The sequence below is a fragment of the Sapajus apella genome, unplaced genomic scaffold (assembly GCF_009761245.1).
Source record: "Sapajus apella isolate SASKATOON/1434 unplaced genomic scaffold, GSC_monkey_1.0 scaffold7, whole genome shotgun sequence".
NCBI lineage: Eukaryota > Metazoa > Chordata > Mammalia > Primates > Cebidae > Sapajus > Sapajus apella.
The window spans coordinates 28,264,440-28,285,245 of NW_022436947.1; the positions used below are offsets into that span (position 1 = coordinate 28,264,440).

Genomic DNA, 20,806 nt, shown 5'->3' on the forward strand with positions numbered 1-20,806 from the left:
ATATTGCAACTGGTATTTGTCTACTTAAATTTTTTATTGGAATAGGCCTTGGTATAGAAGTCAATTCCTATGGTTGTAAGAAAAGAGATACATACCCTTACTAAATGATGGCATTTTGTTTGCCAAAAGAGCTAATTGCATGCATGCTGCACTCACTTGTACATCTATTTGTCAAATGAGATAAATCTCTGAGAGCACTTTGTAAATTGTAAAATACTAGAGCAGTAGAAATTGTTACTGCTACTTCTCTGCTGCTATTAATTAATTAGGATGGGAATGGTGATTATTAATTCATTTGCTCAATACAATTACTAATTTAGAAGGCTCTAACTCCAAAGTCAACCAATGTATTAATAACAATGTTAGCATAAAGCTGATATATGAACAGATGAGGTATATTTGTCATAGAAACACATCTAAGATGGGTGCAGCCTGCACTATTTTTTTCTTCTCTAACAGAATTATATTACAATAATTGTAATAATGCATAATAATTATAATACAATTACATAATTGTAATATAATATATATTGTATTACAATTATGTTAGAGAAGGAAATAGTAGTGCTAGTTGCACCCATCTTATATGTGTTCCTACAAAGAACACACACACACACACACACACACACACACACACACACAGAGGTGTACGTGCACACACATTTAGGAGCCTCAGGGTTTAAGATTATAAAGAAATGACAAAATTTTAGGGGAAAACTAGGGATTTTGCATGTCAAATAAACCTCTGTTTAATGAATGTCATCAACACTTAACATCAAGTCAAATAACCCTCAGAAATAATAAATCCTCTTCCAATTTCTCACACATTAGAGAGTATTATCTTTAAACAAAGATAGCCCATAATCTCCTGTTCTATGGGATCCTCTGTAGCTTCCTTTTTACCAACTATATTTTACCTTCTTTTCTGTTTTGTTTCCTAACCTCCTTTATTTAATTCTCTTTACTCTGTTGTGCTCTTGTACTAAAAATCAAAAGTTCAATTTTTTTCTTCCTCATTCTTTTCCCAGGCTTTTTCTTTCCTGTGAGAATCAATATAAATCAAATGCTTATAAAACTCCTTTCACATTATGTTTTTCCAGAGCAATGCCACAGTTAAAATAAGTTTGCTAGGATTTACAGTGCAGTTTTTCTTGCTAACCCTGAGCACTTCACAGACACAAGGATCATTGAGTGTTTGTGTATTCTACCTTACACATTCTAAAGGATTTAAAACGAAAAAATATTTTCCTATCTCTCAGCTGAGTCTTTAAAAACCTGGGACATCATTAATTCTAGCCTATCTTTTATTTCTGAGGCTAAAGAAGGTCTGGGATTATCTGTCTTGGGCCTAGATTTCCATTCTTATTGTATCATATAATGGATTTTTAAAAAGACGATCATTAGATTACTAATTTAATTAGTAGAAGCCTAGAGACCAAAATTTACAAACTGTATGTATTGGTCAGGGTTCTCCAGAGAAACTGAACCAGTGGGAGTAATGCATACATATGATGGTATTTATTAAGTTGTTTCTCAGGTATTATGGAGTCTGAGAAGGTTCACAATCTGCAATCTACAATCTAGAGACCCAGGAAAGCTGTTGATGTAGTGCCAAGGTCCAAAAGCCTGAGAGCCAATAGTATAGATTCCAGTCTGGGTCTTAAGACTTGAGTGCCAGGACCACCAACAAGGGAAGATTGATGTCCCAGACTAAGTAGTCAGGCAGAGTTATTTAAACCTTCCTTGGCCTTTTTGTTCTATTCAGGCCCTCAATGGACTGGATGATGCCCACTCATACTGGGGAAGGCCATGTGCTTTACTCAGTCTGCCCATTCAAATGCTAATTTTTTCCAGAAACATCCTCAGAGGCACGTGGGGATGAGAAATGATGGTTAGCCAACAATCCATGACACCCACGTCCAATCAAGTTGATATATAGAATTAACCATCACAATGTTATATGATGATATAAGTATTGGTTTGAATTTTGAATAACACGAATACTGAGATGAAGCAAAGAGTAGAATAACTGAGTCATCTGGTAGCACTGGCAAGGACCACAATACTTCTGTTAGCCTCACAAAAAGGGACACCCTCTCCCAGTATGAGTTTGGGATAGCAGTATTCTCTTTGGCCAGCTGTGGACACTTACCTGTCTGCTGAGACAGTGACTAAAGAGGCTACAGCCTCTGACTGAAAGAAATATAACACAAGATCCTGGCGCCCTTCAGGCTGCTTAGACTGTAGCATAGACCACATACTACCCCGCTCAAGAGACTGCAGGATACACCTCCTCCTGAGGAAAACTCTCACTCCCTCCCAGGGCCATAGGAGAAAACAACAAAACATGCTTTTAATGTGAACACATGTATATCACTGCTCTTTGTTGTAAGGCACAGACTAAAAGGAAAACATCCAAAGTGACAGCCCCTGGCCACCATCAATACAGTCCACAAACCAATCTAGATCCTTCTGATTTTCCTTCAAAACAATCATTTCATTCATGCCCATTACTGTATCTAGCTCAGGCTTGGGTTTTGTCATGTGTAGATTACGTCATGTGTAGATTATGTAACTATCATATCTTGAAGGTCTGCCACATGACAGGCACTTTGCATACATCATTATTCTCAGAATAACATAGAACTTAATAATAAAGCTATTTTATGGATGAGGAATACAGTGGAAAGCTGTTTCTGCTTGGCTGATACGTCTTCCTTTCCCACACCTTTTTTTGAGGCTCTTGCTCTGCCCCATTCGTGTGATGCCAATGACAATGCTCTCATTCCTCTTCCCAGATATATTTAGGTCAAACTCTGGCCACAGAAATGTCCCAGGGGTGAGACAATGACAACAATCAATCACACAACAATAACAGCTTTGTGAGGGCAACTATTCCAAACACTTTAAATATTTTAAGTCATTTACTCCTTAGAACAACCCTATGATGTAAGTTCTATTGTTTTTCCCATTTGTTAGAAGAGGAGACAGAGGCACAGAGATTTAAGAAACTTGCCTAAGGTTACAAACTAGTCTTTTCTCAAAGCTTCAGGCCGGGTTCGGTGGCCCACCCCTGTAATCCCAGCACTTTGGGAGGCCAAAGCAGGTGGATCACAAGGTCAGGAGATTGAGATCATCCTGGCCAACATGGTGAAACCCCATCTCTACAAAAAATAGAAAAATTAGCTGGCCATGGAGGTGCATGCCTGTAATCTCAGCTACTCAGGAGGCTGAGGCAGGAGAGTCCCTTGAACCAGGGAGTCGGAGGTGGCAGTGTGCCTAGACTGCACCACTACACTTCAACTGCAGAAAGAGCCCTTTTCTCTTTGGCAAAGAAGCTAAGAAAAGATGAGCACAAAGTTTTGAGTAGTCATATCCCTTACCCCATTGTGAAACCTTTCCCACCTTCCTCAGACAAGAAAAGGTAATTCTGGCAGGTTTTAAATCTCTAGTTCAATTTCTTGAGTTCCCCCAGCTGTCTGAGTTCATGTTTTCCCAAAGCTTGACTGTTCAGCTCTGTGAGGCCAATCCAGTAATTATTCAAGAAATTTCTTCTTTTGTTAAATTGAGATTGAGTTAGAATTCAATTACTTGCCAGCAAAAGATTCCTGATTTATACAAGAAGTAGGCTCAGAGAGGCTAGATGATAAAGGTAGAGTTACTACCAGGCTTTTCTGATTGGAAAGGTGCTCTCTACTCCATCTGACCACATTCTCTCCTTGGAAGACTCCTCAGTGTGCCTGTTATTATAGGGTCTTGTCATTTCAGTCCCTTCTGTTTATCACTGCATGGCTAGCCGTTCTTCTTTTTTTGATAGAGTCTCACTCTGTCACCCAAGCTGGAGTGCAGTGGCACAATCTCAGCTCACTGCCACCTCCAACTCCCTGGTTCAAGCAATTCCCCTGCCTCAGCCCCCTGAGTAGCTGGGATTTACAGGCACACACCACCACATCCAGCTAATTGTTTTGTATTTTTAGTAGAGACAAGGCTTCACCATGTTGGCCAGACTGGTCACGAACTCCTACCTAAATTAATAAGAAAAAAATTATCTTATTTTTAAATAATGAGCAGAAGCCTTGAGACAGCACTGCACAAAATAGAAAATCCAAATAAACACCAGCTTTGTGAAAAGTAATGTATTTATTAGTAATCAAGGAAATGAGAATAAAAATGCAATATCAGTAATCACCTATTAAAATAGCTAAAATTCAAAACTCAAAATACCATATTTTAAGAACTAGATCACTAGAATACATTACTGACGGAAGCATAAATTGTTACCACCATTTGGAGAAACTTGTTGCATTATCTACAAAAGTCAAGAATATTCATCCTACGACAAAACAATCCACTTCTGAATATATAATTTAATAGAAATATGTGCACAAAAGTGTTCATAGAAGTATTATTCATAATAGCCCAAACCTGACTACAAACACAAATATCCATCAGGAGTAAAATAGATAAATCACAATATGTTCTCTAGTGGAATACTCTACAAAAACAAAAACAAATAGCTACACACAAACATATACACACATACACACAAAAGTACTATGTGATTATATTTATAGAATGCTAAAAAATTAGGCAAAACTAAACCATAAAGCTAAGATAGTGGTTGCCTTTAAAAAAGAGAATACATTGAGCCGTACAGTTATGATTTGTGCATTTTTGTCTACATGTATATTAAACTTTGATTTAAATATATTTTTTTAAAATTATTGGCACTGGCAATTAGAAAATCATTAGGTTTCTCTGAAGATTTTCAATAGACTAATTTGACTAAAAGACTGATTTAAAGTTTTTATATAAAATGAAAGTGAAGAAGAAATGGAGGCACTTGGTATATAAACATTGAAAAAATTGAAGCAACCTGTAACAGCTCACCAAAATATACATTACAATAAGCATATTTGTTTATATGCACATTAAACTTGCTTGTTCCTCAATCTTTAATTTAGCGTTAGTGTAAATTTTCACAAAGATGATTCCCATTGTTTAACCATAGTAATCCATAAACTCAGTAATGAACATACATACTCTAGCTACAGAATTGAGAAGCATTTTCAGTTTTGTGAACAAATGGCTAATCTTGGAGGACTGACTTTGTTAGTTTTGACTTTGAATTAATAGTATGTCTGGCTTGAAAATTTGTTTTTAAAATAATAAATATTGAAAATGAGTTTTAATTATCAATGCACATAGTATATCTCCAGTTCTAATAGCAATGTAGCTTCAGTATTCATATTCTATTTTTACATTCTAAGTGAGATGACCCAGCAATACCTATTGTAATTTAAAAATTAATATAAACATGAGACATGTATCCCATTTTTAAAATTAAAAGAGGTAAATAGCACAAAATAAATTTTTATTCAAGAAAGTAATAAATTTGCTATGTTCGTAAGTCTGGTTTTCTTATTAGAATAACTATTCAGTATTCCATTTTGAAACTTGCTTGCTTTGTTTTTATATAACATAAAATCATTATCATTTAATTAAAATAATTTCATTAAATAGATGACCTTTCACTTCATAAGACTTGTCACTAAGTTTGATTCAGATTCCAAGTCAAAAGCACTCTCAGCTGAAGGCAAAGGAATATTTGTGAGCTCAAGCTTCAGAGAGAGGTTCTATACCACTCCCTGTATTAAGGTTCTCTGCCTAAATCAGTTGGGAGGGATTACTGCAACTCTAACTCACAAATTTGATGAAGAGTGTTAAGTCCCATGGTCATAAAGCCATCAGATAACTATTTTGAAATACTGATTAAAGTTTAAAAATCACAGAACCATAATTTATGAAGGTATTCTCAAAGTGAAACTCAAGGTTTGATGCATTTTGAAATTTTACTGAAAAATGTAAACTTAACAGATAAACTTTTTCATTGCTGTAGCATTAAGGTTACTAGGTTAACAAAATTATAAGAACCCTGGAAGTCAACCAAGGCAACACCATTCAGGACATAGGAATGGGCAAAGACTTCATGACAAGTACACCAAAAGTAATCACAACAAAGCAAAAATTGACAAATGGGATCTAATTAAACAAAAGAGCTTCTGCACAGCAAGGAAAATATCAACAGAGTCAACAGACAACCTACAGAATGGGAGTAAATTTTTGCAAACAATGCAAAAATTTGACAAAGATTTGCTAATATCTAGCATCTATAAGAAACTTAAATTTACAAGAAACAACTTCATTAAAAAATGGGCAAAGGACATCAACAGATACTTTTCAAAAGAAGACATACATGCAGCCACCAATCATATGAAAAAAAATCTTGGTGTCACTGATCATTAGAAAAATGCAGATTAAAACCACAATCAGATACCATTGTACACCTGTGAAAATAGCTGGTATTAAAAAGTCACAGATGCTAGCGAGGTTGTGGAGAAAAGGAAATGCTTACACACTGTTGGTGAGAGTGCAAATTAGTTCAACCATTGTGGAAGGCACTGTGGTGATTCCTCAAAGACCTAAAAGCGGAATTACCATTCAACCCAGCAATCCCATTACTAGATATAGACCCAAAGGAATATGAAACATTTGGTAATAAAGACACATGCATGCATATGTTCATTGCAGCACTCTTCACAGTAGCAAAGACATAGAATCAACCTAAATGCCCCTCAGTGGTAGACTGGATAAAGAAAATGTGGCACATATACACCATGGAATACTATGCAGCCATAAAAAGAATGAGATCATGTCTTTGGCAGGGACATGGATGAACAGGAGGCCATGATCCTCAGCAAACTAATGCAGGAACAGAAAACCAAACACCACATGTTCTCACTTATAAGTGAGAGCTAAATGAGAATACATGGACACATAGAAAGAAACAACACACACAGAGGCTTATTGGAGAGTAGAGGATGGGAGGAGAGAGAGGATTAGAAAAACTAACTAATGGGTACTGGGCTTAATACCTGGGTGACAAAATAATCTGTACAACAAACCCCCATGACACAAGTTTATTTATATAACCTGCACATATACCACTGAATTTAAATCTAAATGTTACTGGGTTAAAGGGCGTGATAATTTTCATAGCTATTAATACAGGTTGCCAGACACCTTCTAAAACAGGAGCAATAAGTTCTTTTCTGTGTGCAAAATTTTGTATTTGGATTTTTTCATTTGGTCTTTTAAATTATATTTAGAATATTAAGATGGGGCCATTGCCACAATATATTAATGTATTAATCTCTCAAATACATGAAGCAAAATGTCTCCAGGGCACCCTGAGAAGACTGCTACCCAAGATCTTGAGATGGCCCTGGTTTTTGTTCCTTCTGAAATCTGTTCAGCCAATGTTTCACATTAATACAGTTGTATTGGTCTGTTGCTTGCCATCAACCTCTAACGGATATATCTCCCCATACATAGAGCACTTCCAGACAGTTTACCTGCCTTTCTACCTGGATCTGAAGCCATAAAGTGGTAAAGGTAAATTACGATAAGACCCAAAACCAACAAGGGTGAGCAAATAAATATTTGACTATAGTATTCCATTTCTCTGATGGCCTGGCTAAGAATGGATGAATGGACTTGCAGAGTAGTGTTCTCAAAGAAACTGGTTTCTCTGGTCTAGACATTTGTATTAGTCCACTTTCATACTGCTAATAAGGACATACCTGAGACTGGGTAATTTATAAGGAAAAAGAGGTTTAATGGACTTACAGTTCCACATGGCTGGGGAGGCCTCATAATCATGGCAGAAGGTAGAAGGCACATCTCACATGGCAGCAGACAAAAGAAGAGAACTTGTGCAGGGAAACCATCAGATCTCATGAGACTTATTCCTATCACGAGAACAGCAAGGGAAAGACCCACCTCCATGATTCAATTACATCCCACTGGGTCCCTCCCAAAACACATGGGAATTGTGGGAGATACAATTTAAGGTGAGATTTGGTTGGGGCACAGCCAAACTATATCAACATAGTATTTAAAAAATTACTAAGGGTTTGGATTATCTAAACATGAAAGAGATAGGGGCACTCCTTGAGAACCAAAAGTAGTTTAATAATGAAAAAAAACAAATTCGCATTTTATAGGATAGGTACTACAAGAATGTAATTTCTTTCTCAGAAAAAGTCAGTTTTTAGATCAAGCAAGAGAAACAGTATAGAAGTTTTCATTAGAGATATAATACATTTTTCTTTTTTCGGTAATATTAACTTTTTTATCTTCTATTTGTGAATCTATTTTTATACACACAAAAAATTGTCATCCTTTTGATTTGGTCTTTTAGTAAATATAGGTTTGACTATGTATGGATGATAATAGAAGAGAAATTGGTTGGGTTATTTATGGATGCTAAGCCTACAAAGAATCTAGGGACTTTTGTATATGTCATCTTACCCTAACTTCTTTTCTCCATGCTATCCCCTTGCTTCAGTGGCCTCCAACTCCTCTTGCAGTAAACCCTTAAGTCTACAAGACCCTGATGTGTCTGCCTCTGTGGGACCACATCACACCACACTTTGCCTGATCCTGCACTCCAAGCCATACTGACTTCTTTCAGTTCCTTACATCATCCTGCAGAGCACGGTGCCTTTGCACATGCTCTCCCCGCTCCCAAGAACATCCTGCCTCCTACCCTAGAATCTCCCTTCCCCAAATTAATTTAGCACAAATACTGCTCCTCTGAGGAGTCCTGACCACCCTAGCAACCAGGTCGGGTTCTTTTGTTCCCCACTCTCATAACACTGTGTTCACTCAGGCTGTAAATATACATGTATTTGTGTAATTATTTACGATATCTTCTAGACTGTAAGCTATGTGACAACAGGAACCACATCTGATTTTACTTACAATTTTATCCCCTACAACTAATAGAGTGCCTGGACACATCCTTGGCACATAATAATTACTTAATAAATTTAAAAAGGAACTAATTCAATTGGTGCCAATGTCAGAGGAAGATTCCTAGGCTGGAAAACAGAAGTCTGAGATTTTTGTACCTGCACATTTTTTCTGATGTCTATATGTTGGGTTGAAAGTGAAACTGCTTTTGCAAAAATTAGATCAGTGAAAAAATTATGGCAGTAAAACAGATATGATTTAATCCACCCCTTATCTTGCCTTTCCCTTAATTATTCCTGGGCTTAGGCTAAATTGACTGATATGGTTTGGCTCTGTGTCCCCACTTAACTCTCTCATCTTGAATTGTAATCCTCATAAACCCCAGGTATTGAGGGTAAAAGCTGGTGGGAGGTGACTGGATAATGGGGGCAGTTTCCCCAGTGCGGTTCTCAGGATAGTGAGGGAGTTCTCACAAGATCTAGTTGTTTGATACGTGTGGGACTCTTTCCACTTTGTGCAGCTCTGTCTCACCTGGTACGGTGTAGGACGTGTCTTTGCTTCTCCTTCACCTTCTGCCATGATTGTAAGTTTCCTGAGGCCTCCCAAGCCAGGAGGAACTAGAGTCAATTAAACCTCTTTCCTTTATAAATTACCCAGCCTCAGGTATTTCCTTATAGCAGTGTGAAAACAGACTAGTACACTGACTTTGGGAGACATTTAGTTTAAAGTTTAAATGATAACAGGCTTTCCCCCAAACTTGTCTACCTTTGTAAAGATAATGCAAGGCCATCAGGCTGGGGGAGGAGAGGAATCTGAATTCTGTGAAGGTGTACACATAGTTTGCCAGCCATTCCTGCAGGTAACAGCACTATTACAGATTGGCCCCCTTGTTTTTAAGGTATTTTATAAATATTTTATTTAAAAATATGGAATGCTTCACAAATTTGTGTGTCATCCTTGCTCAGGAGCCATGCTTCTCTGTATCATCCCAATTTTAGTATATGTGCTGTTGAAATAAGCACATAGATTGGGCTTTTGAGATATATTTTCAGGGATTTTTTTTTTTTTTGCATGTCTGACATCCATGGTTCTTCTACCTGGATGTTTCCACCTGGACATGCCAACCTTGTTCCTGTGGCTCCACCCAGAAGCAACTCAGTGCACAGGACAGCTTCACAGAAACCCTATGATTTTATCTCTGCCACAACCAATCAACAGCAAGCCTAGCCACTCCCACCCATTACCCCAAACTGCCTTTGTAAAACCCCTAACCTACGAGCATTGGATGAGACTGTTTTGAGTGCTAACTCCATCTCTCATGTGACATGGCTGGCCTCATGTCTATTAAACTCTTTTTTTTTACTTCAATGCCATGGTCTTTGTGCAGAAGGCAGGAAGAACTTCTTGGGTAGTTACAAAAGAAATCTGTGCAGTGCAGCCTTTTACAGGTTTGCATTTCCGCAAAGACCTACAGGACCTGGTAAATGTGTAGGTAACATTCCATGCAATTCTCTCTCCTCATACCAACTGTAGGTAGACTTGGAATGTTGGTAACACGTGGCTGACCTCAGATAACCGTTCTTCCTCTCTCAAAGAAAACATACAGGGCTGATGCCCACAAATGAGATATGCTCTGACATGCTTCAAGTGATGCTAGAAGGAGGCAGGTAATGAGAAAGTAATGCTTTTGCATGTTTCTGTTTCCTTATTTCATTATATCCCAGATCATACATCTAAAAACATGAATGTAGAGCCTGGTTCCAAGCAAGCCGCAGAGAACAAAGACTGCCATCAATAGAAAGATGAAGCAATACTTTGTTTTTTCATAGAAAGTGGAATTAGCAGTCTATATGAATGGAAAATGAAATATAATGAAAGTGGAATGGAAAAGCACTTGTTTTAAAAACAACAATGTAGACTTTTAAGTTTTATTGCAAAAATCTTGACATTAGGAATACAATCTTGAAAAGATATTAGGTTAAAGTAAGCATAGCAATTTTTCCCAGTTTAATAAATACTATAGTTAACTTCTTCCTTGGAACAATTATTTAGGTAAAACACATTTTAACAACTCTACACTATACCATTTATGGCTACATGTTAGCACATATTCCTAGTATTTCGTACATGTAACATTCATTTTTAAAGAGGAAGGGAAAAATAGTAGCTAAATAGCAGAAAAAGCTGTTAAATTCAATGACAGTATTGCATTAGAATAGTTGGTGTGAATCTTTAAGTGCATACTAAGGAGACATTAAAAAATTTCTAACCACACAACATTAGACACTTACATTGCCAAATATTTATGTTTTTTTTTTATCTCTCTGAAGCCCAAAAATTTCATGCAAAATTTTCATTTGCATTTCAGGCAAAATTTCAAAAACATTTTGCTTTTAAAAAACAATCAGCAATCTGTTCCTCCAATGTGTAGGGAATAAATGTAAAGATTCTCTGAACTTCCAACTCCATTATCAATAATCACCAAGTTCTGCAGAATATATTGGCTATAGTTTTCATGTTTGTCTCCCAAAACTCATGTTGAACTTTGATCCCCAATGTTGGAAAAGAATCCCTATCAGAAGGTGTTTGGGTCACTGGAGGCAAATCCCTCATGAATGATTCAGTGCCTTCCCCATCATAAGGAGTGAGTTTTCATTCTATTAGTTCCTGCAAGTGATGGTTGTTAAAAAAAGAGCCTGGAACCTCTCCATGCCTCTTGCTTCCTCTTGCCATGTGATCTCCAAGCATGCTTGCTCCCCTTTGCCTTCTGTCACGAGTAGAAGCAGCCTGAAGCCCTCATCAGAAACAGATGCTGGCACCATGCTTCATCTACAGCCTTCAGAACCATGCGCCAAGTAACCACTTTTCTTCTCCGTGGCCCAGGGTGGAGTGCAGTGGTGTACTCATAGCTCACTGCAACCTCAAACTCTTGGGCTGGAGTTATCCTCCCATCTCAGTCTTCTGAGCAGCTAGGACTGCAGGCATGTGATACCATGCTATTATTTTTTCTTTTTAGTGAAAATGAGGTCTCACTATATTGCCCAGGCTGGTCTCAAACTCCTGGGCTCAAATAATCCTCCTTCCTTGGCCTCCCAAAGTGTTGGGATTACAGGTGTGAGCCACCACACCCAGCTAACCTCTTTTCTTTATAAATTAACCAGCCTCAGGTAATCCTTTACAGCAACACCAAACAGACTGAGACAGTATCTACATGAAATTTTTTTACCCAATTCATCAAATCAGGTTGTAAATTCACATAATTTGTATTTATTTTCTTCTCTCATTAGACCTAAGCTCTTTGAGGGCAGGGTTTATCTAACCTGTGATTACTCAAAGCCAGACACACAGCAGATGAGCACTATACCTTTTTGCTTGGTCAATGCACACATGATTGCTCATGTTGAGAAAAAATATTACGTGATTTAGGAAAAACTTTTTCTATGTATTTTGGAGAGGAATTATATATAAGTATTTAATATTTAGCATATAGTATTCCTTCTGAGTCAAATACAATGCACAAAATTCTTCCTTTGCAATTCAGGGGATTAAAAAGTTAACCATCCTAAAATACAAGCATGGGAAGAAGTGCTTCTAATCTTCCTAAATCTCTGGAAAAACTATGCTGAGACCTGACAACACCCTGAGAATCCACTTTCTACAAAAAGTTTGTTCTGTGTGCTAAAATTAACTCTATCAAACATGCTATAAGCAAATTAGTAGGATGTACATTCTGCCTGTTCCCTATTATACGCTAGGAAAATGCAAGGTGACTATGGGCCTAAAGTCTCTAATCTGTCTGGCTTATTTCACTTAGCATATCTCCCAGTTCCATCCACATTGTTGTAAATGACAGAATTTCCCTTTTTTTTGTGGGGGAATAAGGTTGAAGAGTTTTCCTTTGTAAATGTGTGTGTATGTGTATGTGTGTTTATGTATATATGTGTGTGTGTATGTGTGTGTGTGTATAGGCCAGACTACTGATGGCAATATGTGTGTGTGTGTGCGTGCATATATATATATATATATATACACACACACATATTGTGTATATATATGCCATGTGTATATATATACACACACACACATATATACACTATATATATGCACAAACATATATATGCACACACAGACATGTACACACACACACACACACACACACACACAAATTTTCTTTGCCCATTCCTCCAACAGTAGATGCTTAGGTTGATTCCATGTCTTGGCCATTGTGGATAATGCTACAACGAACATGGGGTTGCAGATATCTTTTCCAGATACTAATTTTATTTCCTTCAGATATAGATCCAGAGATAGGATTGCTGAATCAAATGAATGATAGGCCTATTTTTAATTTTTTGAGGAAACTTTATACTGTTTTTCATAATGACTGCACTAATTTACATTCCCACCGACTGGCTTGCTGCCAGGGTCTCTGGTAGAGCAGGGCCAGTGCCTGTGTTATGAGATCAACTCGGGGCTACTGGCTGGGCTCCTTGGTCAGGTGAGTCTACTAGCTATGCTCTATGGTCAAGCAGGGTGACTGGCTGGACTCTGCAATTGGGCATGGTCATAGTCTGGGCCTCAAAGTTGGGCAAAGTAACTGGTTAGGCCCCTTGCCTAGGTAGAGCTGCTAACTGTTTCATGGATGGGAAGGGTCCCTAACCAGGCTTCTTTGTCAGGCAGGGCTATAGGCTGTGCCCTGCTAGTCAGTTTGGTCATAGTCTAGGCTCTGTGGCCTGGCCAGGCTACTGATAGAAATCTCAGCTGGGCAGAGTTCTGACCATCCTTGTTGGCTAGTTGGGGCAACTGGTTTAGTTCTGTGGGTGGGCAGAGCCAGTGGCTGGTCTCTCTAGTCAGTCAAGGCTGCTGGCAGGGATCTAGTGCCAGCACCAAGATTTGTCTGCTGATAGCTATAAGCTCTGCCGCCCTTTTCTTGTGCTTAGCTCAGCCCTTGTGTTCTAGCCATGCGAATTCCTCCAGTGTTTCCCCTGAAGTGAGATATAAGTGGGCCTCCTGGGAAGCACTCTAAAATGCTAGGGAAGCTGACTACCTCAGGCTCTTTTTTTCTCACTGGAGAATCCATAAGCCCCAAGGGTCCCTCGGAGTGGCACTCTGCCAGCCTGTGAGAGGGGCAACATGGTCAAAATGAAGCCACTTATCTAACCCTTGTAATGTGACTCTTCTTAGTTTTTGTACTCCAAGGGAGTGGTTCAGTCTCACCTCCCCTGTCTCTCCTCCCCATGACCTCCTCTCGGGTTCCAGTATTTTTCACAAAGGTATTCTTGTCTGTAGATAGTTGCTAATCAACATTTCTGTGAAAGAAACTAAAGTCACTGACCTTATATTTTGCCATCTTGCTAACCCAGACAAAATTCTGAAAAAATGATCACCCTCAGCTTGGTAGGAAAAATCTGGGTATGTGGGAATCTGTGAGAAAAACAAACAACACCCTAGGAAGAACCCTTCTTGCCTGTAATAAGTGGACAAAGACTCACCCTGAGCTGAAAGAATCATAGAGATCATGCTTTTTAAATATTCCTACCAGCAGAAGAAAGGTAGAAAATGTATAAGGATAAGGACTTTGAGGATAATGATCATGACAAAACACACAAGCTTGACCAGATGGAGGGAGGAAAAAACAGGAGCAAGCCAAAGCCTGAAGCCATAGAGTTTTGTGCATCAGATCAAAATGAGTCCTTCCAGGGAAAATATAGGCTGCAATTCATGGAGTGGCCTTTTTGTGGATTTGGAATGTGATTTTACATTAAAAGAACACAGATGTGATATAGCTGCCCAGGCCTCAGTCTTCTTCACTCCTAGGGTCTCAGGTTGACTCACAGGGCTTTGTGTTCATGCATATTTATACTAACAGAATGAAAAAAAAAAAAGCCTGTTTTACTAAAACAATAAATTTTTAAAAGTAGATTAAATTTGTATCATCTGTTCTAGCACTTACTTGCCATAGAAAGCAGTCATTTTAGGACTTTTGAAGTGCATAACATTCACGAAACATTTATGAATTTGACATATTTTTACAAACATATAAAAGAAAAAAGATGACATTCAACTATACTATGTGAGTTTCTAACACTTCATTAATGATACTTGAATGCAATGGTCACTAAGTGAACAAAAGTATGGGAAATTTTTATCTCAAAGTCACTGCATATTTGTTACAGCAATTAATTATATTATTCTTATTATTCAAAGTCTATTCCTGTAGTATAAAAAGTTATTTTACTATTACACAAGCAATCTAATAAATGAATCCAAATAATCTGATGGTAGTGTAAGCATCCAGTGATTAGTTATTTTATAAGGCTGATTGATTCACTTTAGTAAGAAACCCAACTGCTCAGACATATACACATAGAGAAGAAATTATTTAGACCTGCTAATTACTAACTTGTTTAGAAAAGAGCATGTTAAATTTTTCTACTTATAACTTCATAAAACCTCAATAACCTGCTTATTTACTTAATTGGAGCAAGGATTCTAGCAGAGCAGCCAGAGTTTATGATTGGATAGTTTTTTTTTTTTTTTTTTGAGACGGAGTTTCGCTCTTGTTACCCAGGTTGGAGTGCAATGGCGCGATCTCGGCTCACCGCAACCTCCGCCTCCTGGGTTCAGGCAATTCTCCTGCCTCAGCCTCCTGAGTAGCTGGGACTACAGGCACGCGCCACCATGCCCAGCTAATTTTTTGTAGTTTTAGTAGAGACGGGGTTTCACCATGTTGACCAGGATGGTCTCGATCTCTTGACCTCGTGATCCACCCGCCTCGGCCTCCCAAAGTGCTGGGATTACAGGCTTGAGCCACCGTGCCCGGCCTGGATAGTTTTAATAACTCTACATTCCACTGTCTTGTCAGAGGCCATTCATTTAATTCTATTATTTTCAATGCTTGAAAACTACATAAGGGAAACTTTTTCTAATTTTTCCAGATTTCTTTCTTCTTGAGATTAAGAATAATATTCTGTTAGTTTTCTATCATTCTCAGTTCTGGCAATTATTAAATCTCAAAATTAGGGTCAAATCTGATGTTCCAAGTATCATTAACTCATTAACTCAAATTAGAGTGCTTTGTTTTAGGTGGCTTTTTATTCTCTCTCTCTCTCTCTCTCTGTCTCTCTCTCTGTCTCTCTCTCTCTCTCTCACTCTGTGTGTGTGTGGGGGGGGGTGTGTAAATAGAATATTCTTTTATAAGTCTCACCTGAATAGCAGAGGGTTGCTTAGACTTTGAAGATAAGCTTCAAGTACAATGAAGTCACAGTAAGGAAGAGGTCAATGTGTTAATATATGGTAAGATCATCAAGATGAACTTCAAAGTCACAAAATAATATTATTGTATATTCCTATTTGGATTTGAATATCTTTTTTAAAATATAAATTGTCTTATATAAAGTATCAGCTTACACCTCCTGGAAGGATATAGCTTATATCTCCTGGAAGGATACATCAGAAACTACCGCTAGGGAGAGGACTGGAAATATAGAGTAGGAGAAAGATTCACCTTTCATTATATATTCCTGACACCAAATGTCTCCATTTCTTCCTACCTTCTTATCTGCTCCTAAAATCAGCTTTGCAAAAATCACAGCAGTAAGGAAAATTGAGCACAGGCTAAAATGCTTGTACTCATCCTTGTGCAGAGGCCGTTCCTTGAACTTACCTCCTCCTTGTTCAAAGATTAAAACCACATTTGTAAGTACTAGTAAAAGGCCACGGTGTTAGAGTTATGGTGGGGGTCTAAACTTTGCTAAAGAATAAGTATGTAAAATTATAACCATCCATTGCTTGCTTTGCTTAGCTTACTTTACTATAGTTGCTTACTGCCCCAGAGGTCACAAAATGTGTAACTTCTCCTGCAGCTCTTATAGAGAAATCACTATTGTGAGACCTAAAGGACTGCTTTCTGATATATTTTTCAGAGTTATCATTTTGGCAGACCAAGAGATTCCACCTTGATCTGTGACCCATACCAAAGAACTGATTCAACTGGTCCTGTGACCTCTGGCTGGGAACTGACCCAGCTACAGCTTCAACATGCCTGTAATTATATCCTCAGCCAATCAACTGATTCAGTTTCCCAGCCCCTTGCCCACCAGCATATCCTTAAAAACTCTAGCCTATTAATTATTGGGGAGGCAGATTTGACAAATATCTCTCATTCTCCTCATGCAGCTGCCCTGTGATTACTGAACTGGTTCTCTGCTGCAATACCTGCTGTTCTCAGTGTATTCGTTTTTTTCTGAGCAGCAGGCAAGAAGAACTAGTCAGACTATAACACTCATTCTCATTTTTTTTACTAATTCCTTTTACTATGTTCAAATTCTAAATATTGGTTTACCTTAGAGCTTATCCTAAATTCCTTTTTCTTCTCCATTCTCTATTAATGACCTAATCCAGGACTACAGCTTTCAATATCTTCAAATGCTGATGACTCTCAAGTTACCCATTAATAGGTATATACCCAAAGGATTATAAATCATTCTACTATAAAGGCACATGAATATGTATGTTTATTGCAGCACTATGCACAACCCAAATGCTCATCAATGATAGACTGGATAAAAAAAATGTGGCACATATACACCATGGAATACTATGCAGCCATAAAATACAATGAGTTCATGTCCTTTGCAGGGACATGGACATGGATGAAGCTGGAAACCATTATCTTCAGCAAACTAACATCGGCATAGAAGCCAAACACCACATGTTCTCACTAACTAGTGGGAGTTGAACAATGAGAACATATGGACACAGGGAGGGGAACATCACACACCAGGGCCTGTCAGGGGTGAGTGGCAAGAAGAGGGAGAGCATTAGGACAAATACCTAATGCAGGCAGGACTTAAAATCTAGATGATGGGTTGATAGGTGCTGCAAACCACCATGGCACATGTAGACCTATGTAACAAACCTGCACGTTAAACACATGTATCCCAGAACTTAAAGTAAATTTTTTTAAATCCAATATTTAATAAACACACACACAAACACACATGCACACACAAATTTCTGTCCCTGAAATCTTCAAAATTTTGGATCATATAGCAAATTGGCCACTTATTATCAGCACATTATTGACTAATGGCATCTCAGAGGTTCCAGAAGAAGGAGGAAGCACCCATCTTTGCTGCTCTCCAGCCTCCTTAAGTGACATCTCTGGGCACAGGAGCAAACCAGATAAATAGAACCAGAAGTGAAAACCCAGCAAATTGCAGCAGCCTTACAGAAGAGGGACCAGACTACTGAAAGCAAAACAAAAAAGCAGAAAGCAACAACAACAGCATCAAGAACAAAAAGGCCATGACAAAAACCCAATTCAAGGGTCAGCAGCTTCAAAGACTGAAACTAGACAAACTCATGAAGATAAGAAAGAATTGATGAAAAAGTGTTGAGAACCATAAAGGCTGGAGTGCTTCTTTTCCTCCAAATGATTGCAGTGTCTATCCATCAAGAGCACAGAACTGGACAGAGGACCAGATGGATGAGTTGATAGAAGTAGACTTCTCAATTTCAGAAAGTCTCAGGATACAAAATCAATGTGCGAAAATCACAAGCATTCCTATACACTAACGACAGACAGAGAGCCAAGTTACGAGTGAACTCCCATTCCCAAATGCTACAAAGAGAATAAAATACCTAGGAATACAACTAACAAAGGACGTGAAGGACCTCTTCAAGGAGAACGACAAACCACTGCTCAAGGAAATAAGAGAGGATATAAAAAGATGGAGAAATATTCCATGCTCATGGTTACGAAGAATCAATATCGTGAAAATGGCCATACTGCCCAAAGTAATTTATAGATTCAGTGCTATCCCTATCAAGCTACCACTGACCTTCTTCAAAGAACTGGAAAAAACCACCTTAAACTTCATATGGAACCAAAAGAGAGCCTGCATAGCCAAGACAATCCTAAGCAAAAAGAATAAAGTGGGAGGCATCATGCTATCAGACTTCAAACTATACTACAAGGCTACAGTAATCAAAACAGCATCATACTGGTACCAAAAGAGAGATATAGACCAATGGAACAGAACAGAGGCCCCTAAGTAATGCCACACACCTATAATCATCTGATTTTTGACAAACCTGACAAAAACAAGCAATGGGGAAAGGATTCCCTGTTTAATAAATGGTGTTGGGAAAACTGGCAAACCATGTGCAGAAAGCTAAAACTGGACCTCTTCCTTATACCTTATATAAAAATTAACTCCAGATAAAAGAAACAAGCATAAGACTGAACCAGCAACCAACAGAATGGGAAAAATTTTTTGCAATCTACCCATCCGACAAAGGGCTAATATACAGAATCTATCAAGAACCTAAACAAATTTACAAGGAAACAACAAACAACCCCATCAAAAAGTGAGCAAAGGATGTGAACAAACATTTTTTAAAATAAGACATTTATGTGGCCAACAAACATATGAAAAAATGCTCATCATCCCTGGTCATTAGAGAAATGCAAATCAAACCCACATTGAGATACCATCTCATGCCAGTTAGAATGGCGATTATTAAAAAATCTGGAGACAACAGATGCTGGAGAGGATGTGGAGAAATAGGAATGCTTTTACACTGCTGCTGGGAATATAAATTAGTTCAACCATTGTGGAAAACAGTGTGGTGATTCCTCAAAGATCTAGAAATAGAAATACCATTTGACCCAGCAATCTCATTACTGGGTACATAGCCAAAGGATTATGATTTGTTCTATTATAAAGATGCATGCACATGTATGTTCATTGCGACACTGTTTGCAATAGCAAAGACTTGGGACCAACCCAAATGCCCATCAATGATAGACTGGATAAAGAAAATGTGGCACATATACACCATGGAACACTATTCAGCCATAAAAGAGAATGAGTTCATGTCCTTTGTAGAGACATGGATGAATCTGGAAATGATCATTCTCAGCAAAATGACACAAGAACAGAAAACCAAACGTCACATGTTCTCACTCATAAGTGGGTGTTGAACAATGAGAAAACATGGACACAGGGAGGGGAACATCACACACTGGGGTCTGTTGGGGGGTGGGAGGCTAGGGGAGGGATAGCAGGGAGCGGGGAGATTGGGGAGGGAAAACATTAGGAGAAATACCTAATGTAGGTGATGGGGGGATGGAGGCAGCAAACCACCATGGCATGTGGTATACCTGTGTAACAATCCTGCAAGATCTGCACATATACCCCAGAACTTAAAGTAAAATTAAAAAAAAAACCCCATCATCTCAGCCCAAAAATTATTGAACTCATAAGCAACTTCAGCAAAGTCTCAGAAGAAAATCAATGTGCAAAAATCACATGTATTCCTATACACCAACAATAGACAAGCAGATAGCCAAATCATAAATGAACTCCCATTCACAATTGCTACAAGGAGAATAAAATACATAGGAATACAACTTTCAAGGGATGTGAAGGAACTCTTCAAGGAGAACTATATACCACTGCTCAAGGAAATAAGAGAGGACACAAACAAATGGAAAAACATTCCGTGCTCATGGATAGAAAGAATCAGCATCATGAAAATGGCCATAGTGCCTAAAGTAATTTATAGATTCAATGCTATTCCCATCAAATTATCATTGAGATTCTTCACAGAATTAGAAAAAAACTATTTTAAATTTCATATGGAACCAAAAAAGAGCACGTATAGTCAATACAATTCTAAGCAAAAAGAACAAATCGGAGCCATTATGCTACCTGACTTCAATCATACTACAGGTCTGCAGCAACCAAAACAGCATGGTACTGGTACCAAAACAGACATATAGACCAATGGAACAGAACAGAGATTTTAGAAATAATACTGCACGTCTACAACCATCTGATCTTCAACAAACCTGCCTCTCCACTGCAGTAAATGGTGCTGAGAAAACTGGTTAGCCATATGCAGAAAACTGAAACTGAACTCCTTCCTTACACCTTATACAAAAATTAAGTCAATATGGATTAAAGACTTAAATGTAAAA

At 38.1% G+C, this 20,806-nt stretch overlaps 1 non-coding gene across 1 annotated transcript; it reads right to left on the reverse strand.

Annotated features, from left to right (window-relative positions):
* Positions 1-9,737: 9,737 nt before the first annotated feature.
* LOC116550445 lies at positions 9,738-9,839 on the reverse strand. Its single transcript, XR_004268414.1, has one exon. It is a non-coding gene; the product is annotated as a U6 spliceosomal RNA (small nuclear RNA).
* Between the last annotated feature and the right edge of the window lie 10,967 nt (positions 9,840-20,806).